General features: G+C 37.4%; 1 protein-coding gene and 1 non-coding gene across 4 annotated transcripts in view; both read left to right on the top strand.

The window, feature by feature from the left end:
• FSTL5 (follistatin like 5) overlaps positions 1 to 19,948 on the top strand; it is an 812,142-nt gene that overhangs the window by 534,897 nt on the left and 257,297 nt on the right. The gene's annotated exons all lie outside the window — the stretch shown is intronic.
• Positions 15,560 to 15,618, top strand: LOC142444054 (U7 small nuclear RNA). Its single transcript, XR_012783734.1, has one exon. It is a non-coding gene; the product is annotated as a U7 small nuclear RNA (small nuclear RNA).

The following is a 19,948-nucleotide window of genomic DNA, read 5'->3' as shown; positions in this document are numbered from 1 at the left end:
GGCCATGCCCACTAGGAGTCACCATCAAGCTGTGACCTGACTTATAGGCTAAACTCTACCCCTACAATTTTATATATCTTCTAGTTGACATGAAATTATATAATGACCACAGACCACCTAAGGGTTATTTGATCTTTTTGGAGATACAACATTTACCATTAATAGTTTACTGGAAGCAAAACTATGCATGTGAACTTCCATATTTCTTATCAAAGTTCTCTTACTAATAAGATCAATAAACTTTATTTCACACAGTTTGTATTTTAATTAAAATATGATATAATATGATATTTTATAGGACTATAATAATATTTTTATTTGAATAATGTTTTCCACTTTTTACACCAAGGATTCCTTAACATTGTCATATTTTCCAATTCATAGTGAACCAATAGGACAGAGTAAAACTTAGGGTTTTCAAGACGTAAAATCTTTACAAAAAGAAATGACCTCATCTTTCTCACTCCGATCTACCCTATGTACATCAGAAATACTGCACAATCTAATGTTACTGTGTTAGTCCATCTGACTAGAGAAACAGATTCAGAGACACTCGTATGTGTGTAAGAAAGAGCTTTATATAAAGAGTAATTGTACATTAAGAAAACATCCCAGTCCAGTCCAGATCAAGTCCATAAGTCTGATATTAGCCCATATGTCCAATGCCAGTCTATAACCTCTTAAAGACTCACAGAACGCACGCAATGATTCTGAGTGCAGGAAGATCACAGGCCAGGTGGTGGGAAGTCTTGTGGATCCAGTGAAGTTGTAAGCATTTCAGCGCTGACAGGGCTCTCCAAGTGGCTCTTCCAGGTCAGAGCACTAGTGTAGTTTCATGCGTCTTGTCAGCTACAATATCTCCCAAGGAATGAGCAGAGAGTGAGAGTGTCTCCTGCCTCCAACGAGGAATACAGGAGTTCCCAGAATCCTTAGGAGAAGGCCATGCCCACACAGAGACTTCACTGGCTATGACCTGATTGATAGGCTAGACTCCACCCCTTCACGTGTAATCCTTTCAAATTGACAAACGATTGTGTAACTACCACAGTCACCCTCACAATTATTATGTTTGATTGAGCTGTTGTAACCACTGTGTCAATACATCTCCTTAAGAGTCTTTGGTTTATTAAGCATGATGTCTTTATCCAGGGATTTGCTTTTCCTTATATACAAGTACACGAGATGAAGTCTAGTCATCTTCATTTTTAAGGAGCAGTCTGGTTGTTTTTATTCCAAAACAGATTTGCTTTTTCATCTGGTAGTTCGTGGTAATTTAAATGTTCTTTACTAACATTGTAGTTGACATAGAATTATCAATTCTTCTCTGGTATTCTTTATTCACAGTTCAGCTTTAATATTTATATGAGGTGATTGATTTCTATGATACCATGACTTGTGTCAGGCTCACCTTAATCTTCTTTGCTTTTTTAACCTTTAAAGAGGGCTTGTGTAACAGAGTTGCCCAATGCAATTTATCATTTAATTTCTTGACTGCTGTGTCTGTTGTCCATTTTTGTGCATCCAAGTAAAATGATAAACCTTTTATTTTTTTATCATGGTGTTGTCTATTGGGCCAGTTGTGAGGATTTTGATTCTCTTTCTATTTTTTTGTACTCCATGTACAGGCTTTGATTTTCATCATTAGGTGTTTCAAATCCACCTTGGTTTCCATCAAGCAATGTTGAGTCATCTGCATATTTCAGATGGTTAATTAACCTTCCTCTGATACTGATTACAGGATTCTGACCTCTAACATCTCTACAGAATATAACTGCTCCATAGAATTTCTCCATATAGTTCAATTTCTCAGATTATTTCCTTAGCACAGAGAGTAAAAAGGATACATCCATATTAACAATCTCTCCTGATACTCGACCACACAGTATCTGCTTGCTATGTTTGAAAGTCTGCCATCTGGTCTGCATACATATTTCTCATGAGCACAATTAAATATGTTGAACTACCCATTCTTTTCAATGCTATGGATCCTTGATTTGGTCCACACAGGCATATGCCAACTTGGTTGGGCTATGATTCTAAGTGAATTAATTGGCAGTTAGTACTGATATAATTGACCATGGCTTCCTCTTGAGTTTTGTGTATTGTATCCCAGTGCTCCACAACTGACTTGGTCGAGATCTGACTCTGAAACTTATGAAGCTGCGATTCCACCCTTTAAGAAGGGGGAAACCACAGCCAAACTCTGCAATTAAGAAAGTCCTGCTTTCTCTCTCTCCCTCTTTTTAAAAAACAGTTTTATTAGCATTTCATCCAAATGTCATACAATTCAATAATTCAGTAATATCAGAAGAGTTGTACAATTCTCACCATATTCAATTTTAGAACATTTTCATCTTCCTTGTAGTTATTGTTATTTATGTAATTATGCTTTTTGTAATTGTGGAAAAATATGCATAATAGAATATTTTCCAATTCCACAACTTCTACTTGTATAATCCAGTACCACTGATTATATTCTTTATGTTGTACAACCATTTCTGATATCATTTTGCAAAATATTCCACCACCATTGACACAAACTCAATGCCCCCTAAGCAATAAAATTTTCACCTTCACCTATTTTAACCTGTGGTCAAATGTGGTTTATTCTCCCCCCCTCATGGTTTTCTTGATACAATATTCACATAATCATATACTTCTATGGTTAAATCACTTTTAAAATGAAGTGTGTGTGTGTGTATCAGTTCTAGTGCTTCTTCCCCCATCCCACATTCATTGTTTGTTCCCTAAATGCCCTCACCAACCTTATTACTTCCCCCCACACATCCCCAATAAACCATTTGATCAGTTACATCTCTATGCATCTACTCTTTCTGTGCTTCACAAACTGGGAAACCAAACCTAAATTCAATAAAATGACAAGGATAAAGTAATAAAAATAATATAAAGATAAAAACACAAATAATGAGCAAGAAAGAAAAGACCAACCTCGATATTTAAAAAATCAGGGAAGCATTTTTGGTTATGGAACAAGCAAGAAATACTTAAGCCTAGAACAAATTCAGGTTGAATCAAGAGGGTAGTCAACCAACCATGTATCAATTTATATCCAGCATAATCAAGTTTACAATGATCTCTGTTTGATAATAAAACAGTTCTAGTTTGTTGCCTGAGATTAGAGGGGATATCCCAGGGATTTATCTAACTAGATATGCTGGAGATGCATCTGGGGCTCCTGCTGTCTTCCATAGCTGCCTACAACTTGGGTTTTCCCAATTGGCTCCTTGTTTCAATATAAGCCGTTAAGAACCCAGACACTATTCTGATCGATACTCTGGCACCATCTGCTTTCTTCACCACACTTTGCTGGAGAACCCTGGTAGTCAGTGATCATTTCATGGAGGTGATATGAAGCAGGGTTATTGAATCAGAATGAACTGTTCTTGGATTGGGGCTTGAGTTAATGGGAGCTTGAGCACAGGTTATGCATGGCTCCGGTTTACTTTGGCTGTCATATTAAGACAAAAACAAAACCTTGTAAAAACCAACCACAACAACAACCATCCAACCAGCAAACAAACAAAATATGAAAACAACAACAACAAAAACACACAGAAGGCAGTAAAACAAAACCCCAAAGAAACAAAAAAGAGAAACATTGTCAATTATCCCCTTGGGAGTAAGGCGATTGCATTGCTAACATTAACATTTTTTTCAAATGACACAGAACTCCAAACACTGTCCATATGAGGAGTCTATGTGAATATAGTGAACTCACTGTAAGTATTAGCTGCACCCCATAAGTTGTTTCCCCGCAAAGTTTGACCTTCCAATCAATTGAGCTCTTTTTACCTGAGCATGGGGATTTGTGCCAGGGGAAATCTTCCTGGAAATTCTCACACGTGAAGATGCCTACCCAACAGTTCAAAACCTGTCATACCAATGCAAAGGTGGCATTAGGTACTAAATGTAAGGCGATTCTGGGTCTCTTTATATTGGACACCCATCAAGCCAGGGGTTAATGACCCCTGGAAATCCAATGACTGTCATGTCCACAGGCCTGGGGCACCCTCTCTCTGTTTCTTTCCCATCAGAACATCCAAGTCCTTAGTCCAAAGATACAGGAAACTTTGAGGCAGGCCTCTATGTTGACTCCTTCTTGTGTAGCCCTGGAGGTTGCCATGTCAGCATTCAAGGTCATGGTGCTTAGTACATGGCATGGTTCATCAAGGGTTGGGTAGAAACATGATGGCCATATCTACCTAGTCACATAAAACCTGCTCTATTCTCCCCCAGGTTCCATGCAACCACTGTTTAGCATCCCTTCCTGAGATGAGGTCTTTCCTCCCCATTCACCCACCATAATCACCTACAGAAAATATCAATGTCTTCTCCAAAATATAAATGCTCCCCTGCCTTGGTCACAAATTTTATCCATCAAGGCTCTCCATCCATTCCCGAGGAGAGCTCATTGATTTGTCGTGGCATGATCTCACTGTTGTATAGCATCAAGTGGATGGTGTTTCCCTTTCTGAGTGAATTAGTTTATTGTGTCAACCTGGCCCTTAAACACATGTGCGGTTATTTAATGGGCGGGGGAATAAATGGCTCAGTGAGCCTCAACTTTTGAGTTCTCGGGTCTCTTGCTTTCTAATGGAAGGACCAGGGTGCAGCTGCCTTAACCAGTTCCCTCCTTTAGCTTAAGGCTCACTTCCTGCAAGACATCCCTGAGGAGAAGCCACATGGACCTACCCTGATGCAGGCCTGGGTGCTGGAGCACCCGTGAGGAGACCCCTGCTGGTGATGAGATGCTTACACATTCCCTGACTCGCCTTTCCTCCTGCAGTTGGCATCATTGCATCTGTTTTGTGAGATGAGGAGGACTTTGTGGATTGGTGTTGGACATAGGGGTTAATGTTGGACTTGTGTGCTTGAGCAGCACTTAACGTTTATATAAAACTCTCTTTTATACATGAGTTTCTGTGGACTTGTTTCTCTGAAGTACCCAGACTAGCACACTTTCCCTCTTCCTTAAAGGAGTTACGCCAGCCAATATGAGGTTTCCTCTTTCAAGGTGATTTTTGTGAAGTGCTTATAAGGGAGGTGACATATAATTCACGGTCTTTATCCTTTTGTGCAGGGATTTGTCCCTAGACTTATTTAATTGTTGTTTCTCCCTAGAGTAGGGACTCATGCAATATTTGTCCTTTTGTGATTTTCTTAGTTCACTTAGCATAATGGTTTCCAGGTCCTTCCATGTCATGTAGTGTTTCACCATTTTATCACTTTTTAGGGATGCATAGTATTCCATTGCGTGTATATACCACAGTTTCTTTATCCATTCTTCCACTGTTGAGCCTTTGGGGTGCTTTCAGGTTCTTTCTATTGTGATCTGTGCTGCTATGAACATGGGGGAGCACACTACAACTTGTGCTGTGCCCCTTATTTCTTTAGGGTATATGCCTAAAAATGGTATTGCTGGATCATAGAAGATTACAAACGGTATCACCATACCGTTTTCCATGGTGGTTGTATGTATTTACATGCCAGCCAACAGTGTACACAAGTTCCAACCTCTCCACATCCTCTGCAGCACATGCTTTGTGTTTTTTTGAATAGGCCTAGCGTTGTGGGTGCTGAGTGATGTCTCATTGTGGTTTTAATTTGCATCTCCCTGACAGCTATTGATCAGGAGCATTTTCTCATTTGTTTGTTAGCCATTTGTCCTTCGTTTTTGGTGACCTGTCTGTACATGTTTTTTTCTCATTTCTTAATTGAGTCATTTGTTATTTTCTTATTGAACTATTGTAGAGTTCCGTACATTTGGGTAATTAAACCTTTGTCCCATGTGTCATTGGTAATTATTCCCCTGATCTGTGGCCTCCCGTTTCCCTCTCCTGATGAAGTCTTTTGATGTGCATAAATGATGAAATTTCAAAATGTGCCCATCATCTATCCTGCCTTCTTCTGTGTGTTCCTCCTCCGTTATACTTGGTGATCCAAGAATGCCCTGCAGCAGGGCCCTTCAGTGTGTCCCAGCCATCTCATTGATGGTCCTGAGAGCTTTGCGATTTGCACCTAGGTCTTTAATCCACCTTGAGCTCATTTTTGTGCATAGGAAAAGATATGGGTCTTGTTTTATTCTTGTGGATATGGATATTCAGTTTGTTCAACACCATGTTAGTGGAGGCTGTCTGAGAAAAAACAGTGTGCTAAGCTCTAGCAAGTTATTTGCTCTCTAGACCACTCCTTTCAGGAAAGGCCCTTTTTCACTTTAGGGGAGCATAATAGATATACCTCATTTAGCTTGTTTCCTAAATGTAGAATTATAGGAAACATAGAGAATTCCTTGTTTTATCCTATCTCAGTCACGTTCAGTTTAAGCTAATAGGTTTTTGCTGTGATATTTCGTAAACATTCATTAGGCACAGGCTTAATCTCTTTAACAAAACACTTTGTAGCAAAACTCTGGCGATCATTTCAAAATTCATATCTGGAGTTGTTCAACAATTTTTTTCTAATTTTAAAATTCTGTTTACATTTTACATACTTCATCTTTAAGTCCACCCCTTTCCTCTCCCTTCTTATTAAGAGTGGCAAGGAGAGTCCATGTGATTCTTGATGATATTGCTGAGAATTATCTTCAACCTGATACCCAAATTTATCTTACACGTTTTACCCTCTTCCAAAAATATTTTTATAGTTCATAGAAATTATTTGCCACCGCACAAAAGACAAAATTCTTCAATAGTGCAATCACAGCCTCAATGTTTTAGGTATGTTTCAGTGGGAGCATATTTGAGGTTCAGATTCTAGAACATTCTGCTTATGTCGCCATCTTATTTTTTAAGCTGATAGAGGCTCTCTGTGTGCCTTTCCTCACTTATTTTTGAGCCCTCATCAGAATTACCCTTCCCTCCCAGACCTTAAAGAGCAGTTTCTTCACGGTAATCTAGGATCTTAGTATCACTTTTCAATTTTTGCCGCCACCGACTCACAGTGACCATAAAGCACAAGGTAGCACTGTCACTATGGATTTCTGACTCTGTGAGTCCTTCCGCAGCAGAGCAGCTGGTGGTTTCAAAGTGCAAACCCTGACATTAGCAGCCCAATTCCCTAGAGGATTCTATTAGGAGATAAGTACTCCTACATCCAAATTCCAAAGCCACTTGAACATTTTGGCATTTGTTCCACAGGTTGGCCTAACCAAGTTGACACAAAGCCTATCTTAGTTAATGCTGAAATAATGCAATCGGTGACTTTGCTGAACAGAAATTTGTGTTCCCACTGTTGGGAGAGCTAGCAATGGGAATTCAGGACACTATCTCTAGCCTAGAGGAAGACTATTTCACTATCCCTCTAGGGGAAGCTCCTTCTTTCTTGTTAGCTTCTGTGGTCTTTTGGAGGGTCGCAAGTGAAATGCCATTTATTTTCCCCCTTCTGTCCTTGCTTGCTTGGCTGCTTATGTAATCTGAATTTTGTATGTCAGTAGAAATACTGTAAGATATATCCTACACTAATAGTGCTTTATCCTCATGCAACATAAAAACATTTCCACATGGGATTATAACCACTGTACATATATGACTTACAGTATTTTGAGGGGAATACAATGCAATCCATAACAATAAAGTTTTCAAATTTGTAAATTTTATGCCTGTTTAAACAAAGTAGCCCTGATTTCATTAATAATAAGTTAAAATCAATTAGGTTTATATCAAAATTAATTTATGCCATTTATTATACATTTTCTAACACTTAGTTGTTGATATACACATACAGTCTTCCTTAATCTCTACAATAAATTATGAATTCTTCAATGATTCGCAATGGTTTATATTCATATTTTATAAACATATAACAAAAAATGATATTTGAATAGAAAGTCTCCAATATACCATGTAAAATTGAGTTGGATATGCTAACTAGTAATGCAGATCAGCGACTTTGGTGGTATGCTCAGGCTGCAGAATTCTGTGACTATCCATTAGGAGTCTATCTCTTGGCACCAGCATTAGGCAAGTGACAAATGGTGATCCAGGACTTATTATTGGGAGGCCAAACGTAAAGGAAGTTAGACATGATAAATTTTTAATTAAAAATGGAGGTTTTAGATTGAGATGCATAATAAAATCTAAACTTAAGCTACATTGGGATTTAATGATATCACTTAATGGACTAAAAGATTTCAAATGGCATCTCTCTGTACATTAAAAGTAATATGACAGCTATTCATCTTTGGTTAATCTGAAGAAGTAAAATAATTATATTCTGATATTCAGTTTCATGCATTAATTTTCCTTTAGGCATACTTTCAAAAATAGAGCTGTCATTCATATGCCTCCTTTAGCAGTTTTTATACTTGCTGTCATATTTCTGATTGGAGTGGATGGTTTTCACCTAAGAAGAACTTTAGACTCATCAAGACTGAAATGGTATGTTAATTCATATTTTTAATCCTAAAAATAGAATATACTTCATAACTTCAAACATAGAGAAAATGGAGCTTCCCCCTGCCTGTCACATGGAACACTCTTCTAATGCATTATATTAATTGGCTTATTCTTTCAAGATAAAGATCTTATAAAGGGAATGGTGGTTCTTTTTCTATTTATAAATTAGAAAAAGGTAAGAGACTGATACAGCTAAGAACCCACAAACCTAAGCAAGACATGGAGTCAGAAGTAAGACTGAGATTGGTTTGGTTTCAAATTCACTAAGGCTTCTCAGTGAGGGAAAGTTTCTTTAATATCTTGTTCTTCCTTGCATGGCAGATAAAAAAAACAAAAAATCCCAAAGATTATATTGGCATATTTTTCAGCTAAAACAATCTCAAGTCTGTGTGTGTGTGTGTATGTATGTGTGTATGTGTGTATATATATAATATATATATAATATATATAATATGAACCAAATGTTGAAGCACACCAGCCTGTGCAATCACGAGGTGTTGAAGGGATGAGATATCAGGCATCATCAGAACAAAAAGTCTTAGCACAGTAAATGAAGGGGAAGGGCAGAGTGGAGACCCAAAGCCCATTTGTCAGCCACTGGAGATCCTCTTGCAGAGGGGTCTCAGGGAGGAGATGAGCCAGTCAAGGTGTGATGTAGCAACGATGAAAAATACAACTTTCCTCTAGTTCCTAAATGCTTTCTCCCCCTCCCTCCCCACTATCATGGTCTTTTTTCTACCTTGCAAGTCTGACTAGACCAGAGGATGTGCACTGCTTTAGATAGGAACTGGAAACACAGGGAATCCAGGGCGGATGATCCCTTCAGGACCAGTGGTGTGAGTGGCGCTACTGGGAGCATAGAAGGAGGGTGGATTGGAAAATGGAACCGATTACAAGGATATATATGCGACCTCCTCCCTGGGGGACAGACAAAAGAAAAGTGGGTGAAGAGAGATGTCGGACAGGGTAAGATATGACAAAATAATAATTTATCAATTATCAAGGGTTCTTGAGGGAGGGGCGAATGGGGAGGGAGGGAGAAAAATGAGGACCTGATGCCAGCAACTTCAGTGGAGAACAAATGTTTTGAGATTGATGAATGTACAGTGTGCTTTAGACAATTTAGCAATGAACGTACAAATTTAGACAATTTAGCAATGAATGTACAAATGTGCTTTAGACAATTGATTGTGATTGTATGGATTGTGATAAGAGTTGTATGAATCCCTAATAAAACGATTAAAAAAGTGGGGAGATACCTAGGCAAAAGGCAACAGTGTGTTCTGGACTACAGAAAGAGCAATTTTATCAAGTGAACCAAACAATAGGACTGCTTCCTAGGCACAGAGAGGGGAAGGAGACATATGTCAAAAAGTTAGATGGTTTGTTTAACTGTCATCTGAAGCTTTTTCACATTGGATGCATCCTGGTATTTGTTAAATCTTGAGATTTGTTTCATATAAAATTCTATCAATAACTACAAAAATGTTTTATATATTTCAGATGAGAAAAGATGACCTATGAATATTTAGATTAGAAATTATTTTATTTCAGACATATCTCCCCTCCATCAGAAAAATATTTCATAATAGACTGGGTTTTAATGTGGAAATTATTTCATACTACTAATGTCTTAAGCACCAAAATCGTGGGCATAAAAAATGGTGAATTTTATCAAAAAGCTGTTCCATGTAATTAGCCATTAAGGTTTCTGAGCTTCTGTATTTTGTACCAATTTATCAAATATAAACACATGACCTGTGGTTACTGTGAAATGTTTATGTTACAATTAATAAATACATAAAAATAATGTATAAAGACTGGAAATGTGAATGCTGCTTTGTGAAAGCTATCCTTTCCACATGATTACGATGCCATCCAATTGATGGTTATAAAAGACGATGCATCAAAGTACAAAGGAAGATTAGATGAAAGAATATTCATTTTTTCTTGAATCACTCTTTTTTTCATGCTCCAGATGCTCCATTTATTGCAGAGAAGCAGTTTTATGTTATTTTTCCCCAAGCAATGCAGTCTTTTAAAATTAATACACTTTGGAGAATAAGGGTTTTAAAATATATTTTATGGCTAAAAGTGATCTTTTTATTAGTGTAAATCAGTATAACGTAAACAACCTTTCAGTAGTATCTTTGTCAGAAGTATTAAAAAATTTTAAGTCTAATAATCTTGTGCATTTAAATATATGTATCTGAATATATACAAAATGTTCATCTTTAAAATACATCAGATTGCTCTATGTATGTTTACATATGTTATTATTGTTAGTTTCTGGGGAGTCAATTCCAACCCATGCCTACCCCTTCTATGCAGAGTAACTGATCCGTAGGGCTTTCATGACTACGACACTTTGGCAGCAGATGACCAGGGCTTACTTCCAAGTCACCGCTGAGTGGCTCTGGCTATCACTAAGGTCTTCTGTGCATATATACAGCAAAAAATATGTATATATATTGTGTATTTTTACATATGCATATACATTTCCATGATATGTGATATATCTATTGTGGCAGTTACATAATTTTTTGTCAACTTGAAGATATATAAAAGTGTAGGGATGGAGTTTAGCCTGTCAATCATGATACAGCCTTATGGTGCATCTCTGTTGGTGGACCTTCTCATAAGGCGAATCCTGCTAACCTTCCCCACTTGCTCTCTGCCTTCACCTTCCTGCTGGTTGACCCTGGGAGTCCTATGATGCAGCCACCACCACTGGATCCACGTAAATTTGCACACACCAGCCTTTGATCTTCCTGAATTCTATATCGTTGCTTTTGGCTGTGTGAGTCTGAAGGGGGACTTATGGACTAATATTGGACTTATGGACTTGAATTGGCCTGGGTTGGATGGTTTCCTGATATACAACTATTTCTTGATATATATCTCTTTCTTACTGTTATTGGATTTGTTTCTCTGGTCAACCTGGCCTAACACATAGATACAATATCTAACATACATATATACGAACAGGATATATACATTCTATATGACTCGTATATATGCATGTGGGCATAAGCTGATCTCGGTATTACAGGATTGGAACTCATGTATACAAAACTTAGGATGTGATTCAATCAATAGTTTTAAAAGAGAAAGCTAAAGCTATTGAGTGCATGAGGGAGTAGAGATTCCCATTTCAATCTGTCAGGCAAGGGAAACTTAGAATACATGCAAAGTGATTGCTATTTTTTCCTTTAGCAATTGCTTCAGATACAACCCCTTAATTGTTAATAGCACTTTTATCTCTTATTGGCCAGCGTTTATTTTCACCATTTCCTTGCTGTTGCCACAGTCCATAAACTGCTATATTGAATCCTTCACTTCCAGGTTGTTTTATTTGAAATCATTTTATTGGGGGCTTGTATGACCCTTATCACAATCCATACATCAGTCGAATCAGGCATGTTTGTACTTCTGTTGGCCTCATTCTTTTCTAGACACTTACTCTCCATTGAGCCTTTGGTCTCAGCTCTCCCCACCACCCCATCACCCTCTGATAGATTATACATTGTTATGATTTTTATATCTCACACTGACTACTGTCTCCCTCCCCCCATGTTTTCTGTTGTTCTTCCCCACGTAGAGGGGTGTATGACTATGTGTCAATCATTGCAATCGGTTCTCCCTTTCTCCCTGCCTCTCCCACTTCCCCCTACCCTTCTGGTATCACTATTCCCACTCCTGTTCCTGGATTCTGTGTGTTGTGAGCTCCCATCTTTTGCTATATCTGTGTACATGTTCTAGTCTAGTTTGAATTAAAAAGCAGCACTGGAGTCACGGCAGCGGACTATAGTGTTTCATCCAAGCTTTACTGTATCAAGGTGACTCATCTCTTCCCTGTGGTTCTTCTGTGGGGGGATTGCTCCACTGTCTACAGATGGGCTTTGGGTCTCTGCTCCAGCCCCGCTTGTTCTCAGCAATATGTTTTTGTTTGTTATGTGTCTGCTGATGCCGGTTCCTTTGACTTCTCATGATCGCACCGGCAGTCCAGTTTTATATAGCTATTCCACTCATCATTCTCGTCACATAAAACATTCTCTTACAAATGTAGTTGCTTCAAAATTTGTTAAATTCATCAAGTAGAAACCATAACTTCTCAAATAAGCACGTCCTAGAAGTTCTCTATGTCAAATATTTCAAATACATTAAATGAAGCACTTGGAAAAAAATTTAACAAATTCGGTGCAACTCTGCACTTTCAATTATCAATGATAGCTAATGAGAAATGTGGCATTCTTTAGTGAAAAAATACAGAAAATATAAATTTGTCATTGTTTATAAGTATGGCATCATGCCAAAAATTAGTCATTCTAATTAAAAATAAAATCTCACTAATTTATGTAAATTTTTATACATACATAAATAATACATAGACCAATACATTAGATGGAGCTTTATTTAAGATAAAATATTACCCTAAAAATCTTATTCTAAATGGTTTAATTTAGAATGAAACACCTCATTATAAAATTCTGACAATTAAAACTCCATTTTGTGCTGTGAAAATTGTAAAGACTCTTATAGACCATAAGAATAATTTCCATAGCATATAACAATACTATATTTATTGTTTCAAATTTAAAATTATAAATACACAATCATTTAGTGATCTTTTATTTAATACAATATCACATAATTATTGAAATAAATATGGGAATAAACCTATGTTTACTATTAGTGGATATTTGTAAGTCACTATTAAAAACAAAGTTCACCATTTTTTCTAATTTTGACTTATTTTCATTACACTTGAGAATAGGATGATAACACTCCTTCTTTAATAGTACAATAACTAATTAAATTAAATGGATTATAAAAATATAAGGCTGATAAAAATCTTTGAGAAAATTTTCTGCCAGAAATCAGGCCCAGACACTTAAAAATTATTGTAACACATGGAATCAAGACATATGTCAAATCAGGTTTAGAAGGAATCTGTGGAGTGAAATACATTGTTTGAAATAGCTGTGGTATGAGCATCATTTAAAGGACACAGTATGGATGCATTATTAAAATGAATGCATATAAAATATAGATCAAACCAAAATGCAACTATCTGGCATATTTAATAATTTACCCTCATCCAACTTTATGGAAATTGATATTTCTGTAGCTTACATCAGGACATTATAGAAATAAACAAGGGATGGACTACGGCTTCCTTAAATTCTATTTATGAATAAAATTAAGTTCTTAAGTGTTTGATATAAAGAACACAATATTTCTTTTTTGAGGGCACAAGCACATTACTGAGGGTGCCTGGGTTAACTCTCTCCTGAAACCTCTTCCTTTTTTTGTTTTAATATGTGAATGTGGAAATGATTCTTTTTTCCTTATTCTTGTGCTTTTACTTATTTTCTTTGACTATCTTAGAATATCCAGTGGCAATGTTGAATAAAATTGATGATAATAGTAATGTTTCTCTGGTTACCGATTTCAAAGGGAAAGCATTCAGAGTTTGAGCCTAAGAAGGATTGTTCTAGATGCTTTGAACCTATTTTCTACCAGGAAAAGGAGTTTTATTTTATTCTGTGTGTGGCAAAACAGACCTTGATTTCCTGGACAAAAAATCTTGGGCATGAATCGTGTCATTACCAAGATGTTCCTTAGAGACAAGGCATTTTAGATCCAGAGAACAAATAATGTTAATAATCAGTGAGAACTGCAAATTGTGAAATTTTTGTCAACTGTTGAATAAACCATTATTAAGTTGATAAATAGATTCCTTGATTAATATTCAAAGGTCATAATGAAAAAAATTGGGGTCTGATAGATTAATTCTGCTCTCTAAACAGTGTTCCAGAACACGTCATTGTGCTCACTCCGAACTTGTTCAATAGCAGTTGTTCAAACAGAACAAGGGAAAACAGCAAGTCTTAAAATCAGCAAAGGTGTGTACCAGGGTTGTATTCTTTCACCATACTTACTCAATCTGTATGCTGAACAAATCATCAGAGAATCTGGATTATATTAAAATGAGAGAGCATCAGGATTGGAGGAAGATTTATTAACAATGTAAGATATATACAGATGACTCAACCCTGATGGGTAAAAGTAAGCAGGACTTGAAGCACCCTCTGATGAAGATAAAGGATTACAGCCTTCAGAGTATATATATTCATAATATATCAAAGCCAAGTGATTACAACTCAATGTAAAGAAGACCAAAATCCTCTCAACTCAAACAATAGGTAGCATCATGATAAATGTAGAAAAGTTTGAAGATGTCCAGGATTTTGCCTTGCTTGGATCCACAATCAATGCTCATGGAAGCAGCAGTCACGTGACTAAAAGACGCATTGCAAGAGTCACAGCTGCTGCACAAAATCTCTTTACAGTGTTGAAAAGCTAGCATGTCACTTTGATGACTAAAGTGTGCCTGACTCGAGCCATGGTATTTTCAATTGCCTCTTGTGCATGTGAAATTCAGACATTGAAAAAGGAAGATTGAAGAAGAACTGATGTGTTTGAAATGTGGTGCTAGAGAACAATATTGAGAGTACCTTGGATCATACTAAAAGGACAGACCTATCTGTCTTTTTAATAAAGTATTGTAAGAGTGCTACTTAAAGGCAAGGATTGTGAGACTTCATCTATATACATTGTCAGGAGAGACCAGTCCCAGGAGAAGGACATTGTATTAGTTAAAGTAGAGGGGCAGTGAGCAAAAGGAAGCCTCTTAATGAGGTGGCTGCTAGAATGAGCCCAGCCACAGAAACAATTGTGAGGATAGTATGGCCCAGGTAGTGTTTCCTTCTCCTGTGAATAGGGACCCTATGTGTTAAAATCAACTCAGTTGCACCTAAAAACAATAACTGAATGATAGAAGAAGTATCAAAAAAGATGGAAGGAATACAAAGAGTCACATTAGTAAAATTAACTGGTCAACAATCCTTCATTTCAATAGGTAGGATATGATCAAAAACTGATAGTACTTTAAGAAGTCCAGGTTTCACTGGTAGCATTAATGAAAAAACAAAATCCTGGGAATTGATGAATACCAATGAAAATATTTCATCAAACAGTCAAAGCACTCATTACTCTATGTCAAGAAATTTGGAAGATAGCTACATGGCCAATTGACTGTAATAGATCCATATTTGTACACATTTCAAAAAAGGTCACCCTAGTGTTACAGCTCTTTTAGAATTTGTCTAGCAGGTTTTCTGGTTTTACTGGAACCCCCCCCCCCCAAAAAAAAAAGGTCACCCAATGGAATGCAGAAATATCAAGCAATATAATTAGTAACAAGTAAAGAGTATAATTTTGAAAAAGATAACTCAAATACAGTTCCAAGTATATTTATGCAAACCAGAATTAGAAGAAGATGTGGAAAGAGGGATGTCATTGCCAATGTTAGATGCATCTTAGCTAAAAGGAGAATACTTGTGTTTAGTTGACTATGTAAAGACAATTGACTACGCAAATACAATTGACTATTCAAATAACAAACTACACATTTATTCAATCTGTATGTAAAGTAAATCATCTGTGAAACTGAACTATATGAAGAAGAGCACAGTATCAGGATGGGAGGAAGTCTTGTTAACAACCTGTGATACAACTTTGCTTGTTTTAAGCAAGGGAGACTTGAAGTACTTGATGAAGATTTTGGATTGCAAGACAATATAAAAATAATTGAAAGCCTCATTATTGGACCATTAGATAACATCATGCTAAACAGGGAAAAAGTTAAACTTTTCAAGGATTTCATCCACAATGAATGTGAGTAGAAGCAGAAATCATGACATTAAATATAGGCTACTCCGAAAATCTGCTGCATAAGACATTTAATTTTTTCTATTTTTATTTTTAAAGTAATATTTATCTGAATACCTTCAAAATTTAAAACTCATCTAATTAACCCCTTAAAGAAAAAGGTTTTGCCTCAAATTTTACTCTTTATTATATAAGTATTGGCTAATTGGTATCTTTTATTAACTTCATTTCTTTTTCATGTTTTTCTATTAAAAGATCATTTTAGTACATCAGTTGTATCAAGCATATTTGTACATATGTTGCCATCATTTTCTAAACATTTACATTTTATTGAGCCCTTGGTATCAGCTCCTCTGCCCCCACCCCATTCTCATTACCCCTTGATAAATTATAAATTATTATTTTCTTATCTTACACCTACCACTGTCTCCCTTCCCCCAATGGTTTCTGATGTTCTTCCATCTTGGGGGGGTGGAGTGGGTGATGTGTCAATCACTGCAATTGGTCCCCCCTTATTCCACTCCTCTCCCTACTTTTCCCCTGGCCTCCTGGTATTGCTACTCCCATTACTGTTCCTGGGTTGTGTGTGTTGTGAGCTCTTATCTCTTATCTGTCTGTACCTGTGCACATGCTTCGGTCTATCCCACAGTGAAAGGCAATGCTGGGGTCATGATAGATGGTGTGTGCTTGTGTGTGTAAGCCTCAAGGAACCAGTGAAATATTGTGCATTTCATCAGTGCTATACTGTTCCTTGTGACTCTCCTGTGAGGGAATGTCCCATTTTCTACAGATGGGTTTTGGGTCTCTGCTCCAACCCTCCTTGTCCTAAACAATATGTTTTTGGTTTCTTTATTTGTTTGTTTTGGGTCTTCTGATGCCTGTTACCCAATCCTGTCAGTACCTCATGATCACACAGGCTGGTATGTTTCTTCCTTGTGGGCTTATTGTTTCTCTGCTAGATGACCTCTTGTTTAACTTTAAGCCTTTAAGACCCCAGATGGTTTTGATAGCCGGACACCTTTTACTTTCTTTATCACATTTGTTGTGTCTATGTCTGGTAGACAAAGTATTTAAATATTGTTTCTCTAACATCTGTCATTGATCTCAGGTTTTCTTCTGCCTCTTTGATTATCTTGTTTGACTTTCTTTCCTGTTTGTTGACATCAGCCTGATTGTCCTTGATATCGCTAGTATGATCCTCTGCCTCTACTAATCTGTTGGTGACACTCGTGATCTTGTATTTTGCTTCTGTTACCTAATTCATTAGTTCTTGTATTTCACTTTGGTGCATGAACTTCATCCCCTCTATTGTGGACTTCATCTCCTCTATCATTGCGTCCTTATTCTGCATGGCTTACCTCACAACATCTATTGCTCCAATAAGCCTTCTGAAGATTTCTTTGTGTGACAGATCAATGTCTGAATCTTCTATGAATGTTGTTAGCGCCACTGTAGTGTTTTGATTTTCTTTTTTTCCTTGTTGAGGATGTTGCAGTGTTTTGCTGTTTGTGTGTCACTTTGGAAGAACTGGGTGCCATGTTTTGGGAGACCAAGGGGCCCTGAGATCTTTCTCTGTGTAACTGGTAAGAATGTTTATGAGGACTTGTTGTGGCCTACTATGGTGTTGGGTCAGTCTGATATATAGGCAGGGTGCTGCAGTGACTCAGTGGCTGATGGTGGTGAGGGAGGTTCTCAGTGTCTGGGGCTGAGGCTGGTGTCTGTATGTATGCCACTGGACCAGGTTCGGGGATTCCTAAAGCATGGTCTGATCGGGTTGTCGGTCCACAATTTGCAGCCTTTCAAAGACACTGTTTGTAGCCCAAAACTGGTAGGCCTGTTCACTTTTCCTTTTTTTTTTAATGCTAAAATCCTGGGTGGTACTCAGAAGATTAGTATTCTGACTGCTTTGTTATATTTATGGATGCTAATGGACAGAGTTCTGAAGACTCGCATTCAAAGTTACACAGAGGATCACAGCCTGTAATTGAAAACATTTATACAAAAAAAAAAAAAAAGAAAAAGAAACCCTTTTTATAATGGGCTTGTGTGGTGCCCTGGAATCAGCACTGTGCCACACTGTCCCCCAGGGAAGGGGGACCAGCTTATTGGAGTGGGTATTGGGCCAACTAGATCTGAATTTGCCTCTCTGTCTGCCCTTCTGTGCCCTTCCCAGCTCTATCCCGTCAGCACTGGCTGTTGTGATGTATGGAATTGTGTTCTCTCATAGGTAAATATCCCAGCAGATTTTCAAATGCTGGAAAATATTGTCTAAAAATTTATCATTATCCACATTGGCAGGCGTGGAGCTAGGGTAAGGTGGGAAGCAGATGGTCAGTGTACTCACTCTGTTCCTGATAGGGGAGGTGATTTTCAAAGCCCTAGACTGCAGATAGCAGTACAGGAAACCCCTGTGTGAGGTCTTGTGGCTAGTTCTCAGAGGCTTTCTGAGAGCTTGGGATTATGACTACTTTCTAACATCAGTCTGGGAAAATTACTGCTATTTGTAGAATTAGGGTGCAGGAAGGGAGGCAGATGCCATCTCACCGCTGGTCCTAGTGAGAGGTTAGCAGAGCCCACAAGCAGATGCTGTGAACTTAGAACGTTCTTTAATCACTTTGTATGTGAAAAATAAAGGGAGATGTCTGAACTGGACCCTAGTACACTGAATCTATTTTTAGTACCCAGCCTCACAATATTAGCCTCCTTACCTCCTAATTGTCTTGTCCGACAGCAGGAGCATCAGGTGGGTGATCCTACCTCAATGTCATCTTGACTTCTCCTCCTCAATTTTTCAAGAGGAAGAATGTCACTATGAGGACTAAGGTGAAACTGACCAAAGCCATGGAATCTTCAGTGGCCACATTTGTGAAAGGTGACATTGAATAAGGAAGACCATAGATAAATTGATGCATTTGAATTATGATGCTTGCTAATAATATTGAAAGCATCATGGTCTACAAGAAATAAATTATAAGTTAGGTAACATTGTTTTAGCGTATTATTCACATCTCCAGTATTCTTACTGCTCCTCTACTCCATTTCATGGTACTATTGAAGATAACGGGATAAAAATGTTTTCTATCATTGTGAATTTGTTGTTTTCACACTGAGGCTCTATCAGTAATTTTTGTTTATATATTAAAAACTATTTTTAAAGTCCTAAATAGTCATCATTTTTTATCTATATGACATATTGATAATTTGACATTATTGTTCACATGTATGTTATGTGTCATTTCCCCTGCTTGCTCTAGGATTTTCTCTTTTAATTTAAGCATTTTGACTACAATGTTTCCATGCATAATTAATTTTCTTTGTATACATCCAGTTCAGTTTTGTTGAGCTTTTCAAATTCAACTTATGGTTATCAGGTGGATTCTGACTCATGGAGACCCAAAGTAGAGCTTCTCAACTCACTGCCATTGAGTCAATACTGACTCATAACTATCCCTGTGGGGAGCAGAAAGTCACATCTTTATCTTACCTTCTAGTACTCATATATTTATTTATTCTCATTTATTTCCTTGCAAGTACAATTGCAGAGTTATCTTAGTTATTCAGTGCTACTATAATAGAAATAACAGTGGCAGGGGTTTATAAAATTCATTTTCTGGCAGTTTGTGAGGCTGTAAGTTCAAATTCAGGGCTTTAGCTCTAGGGCAAGGTCTTTTTATGTCAGGTCTGGCAAAAGATCTTTGTCTTCTTTCAATATCTGTAGGGCTAGGGCTGACATCCATTGGAGATCTTCATATGTTTTGGCATGTATTTTTCCTTGGATCCAAGAGGCTCCTCTGATC

This window comes from Tenrec ecaudatus, chromosome 3 (genome assembly GCF_050624435.1).
Source record: "Tenrec ecaudatus isolate mTenEca1 chromosome 3, mTenEca1.hap1, whole genome shotgun sequence".
NCBI classification, from domain to species: Eukaryota; Metazoa; Chordata; class Mammalia; order Afrosoricida; family Tenrecidae; genus Tenrec; species Tenrec ecaudatus.
This window is presented reverse-complemented; position numbering and strand designations above follow the sequence as displayed.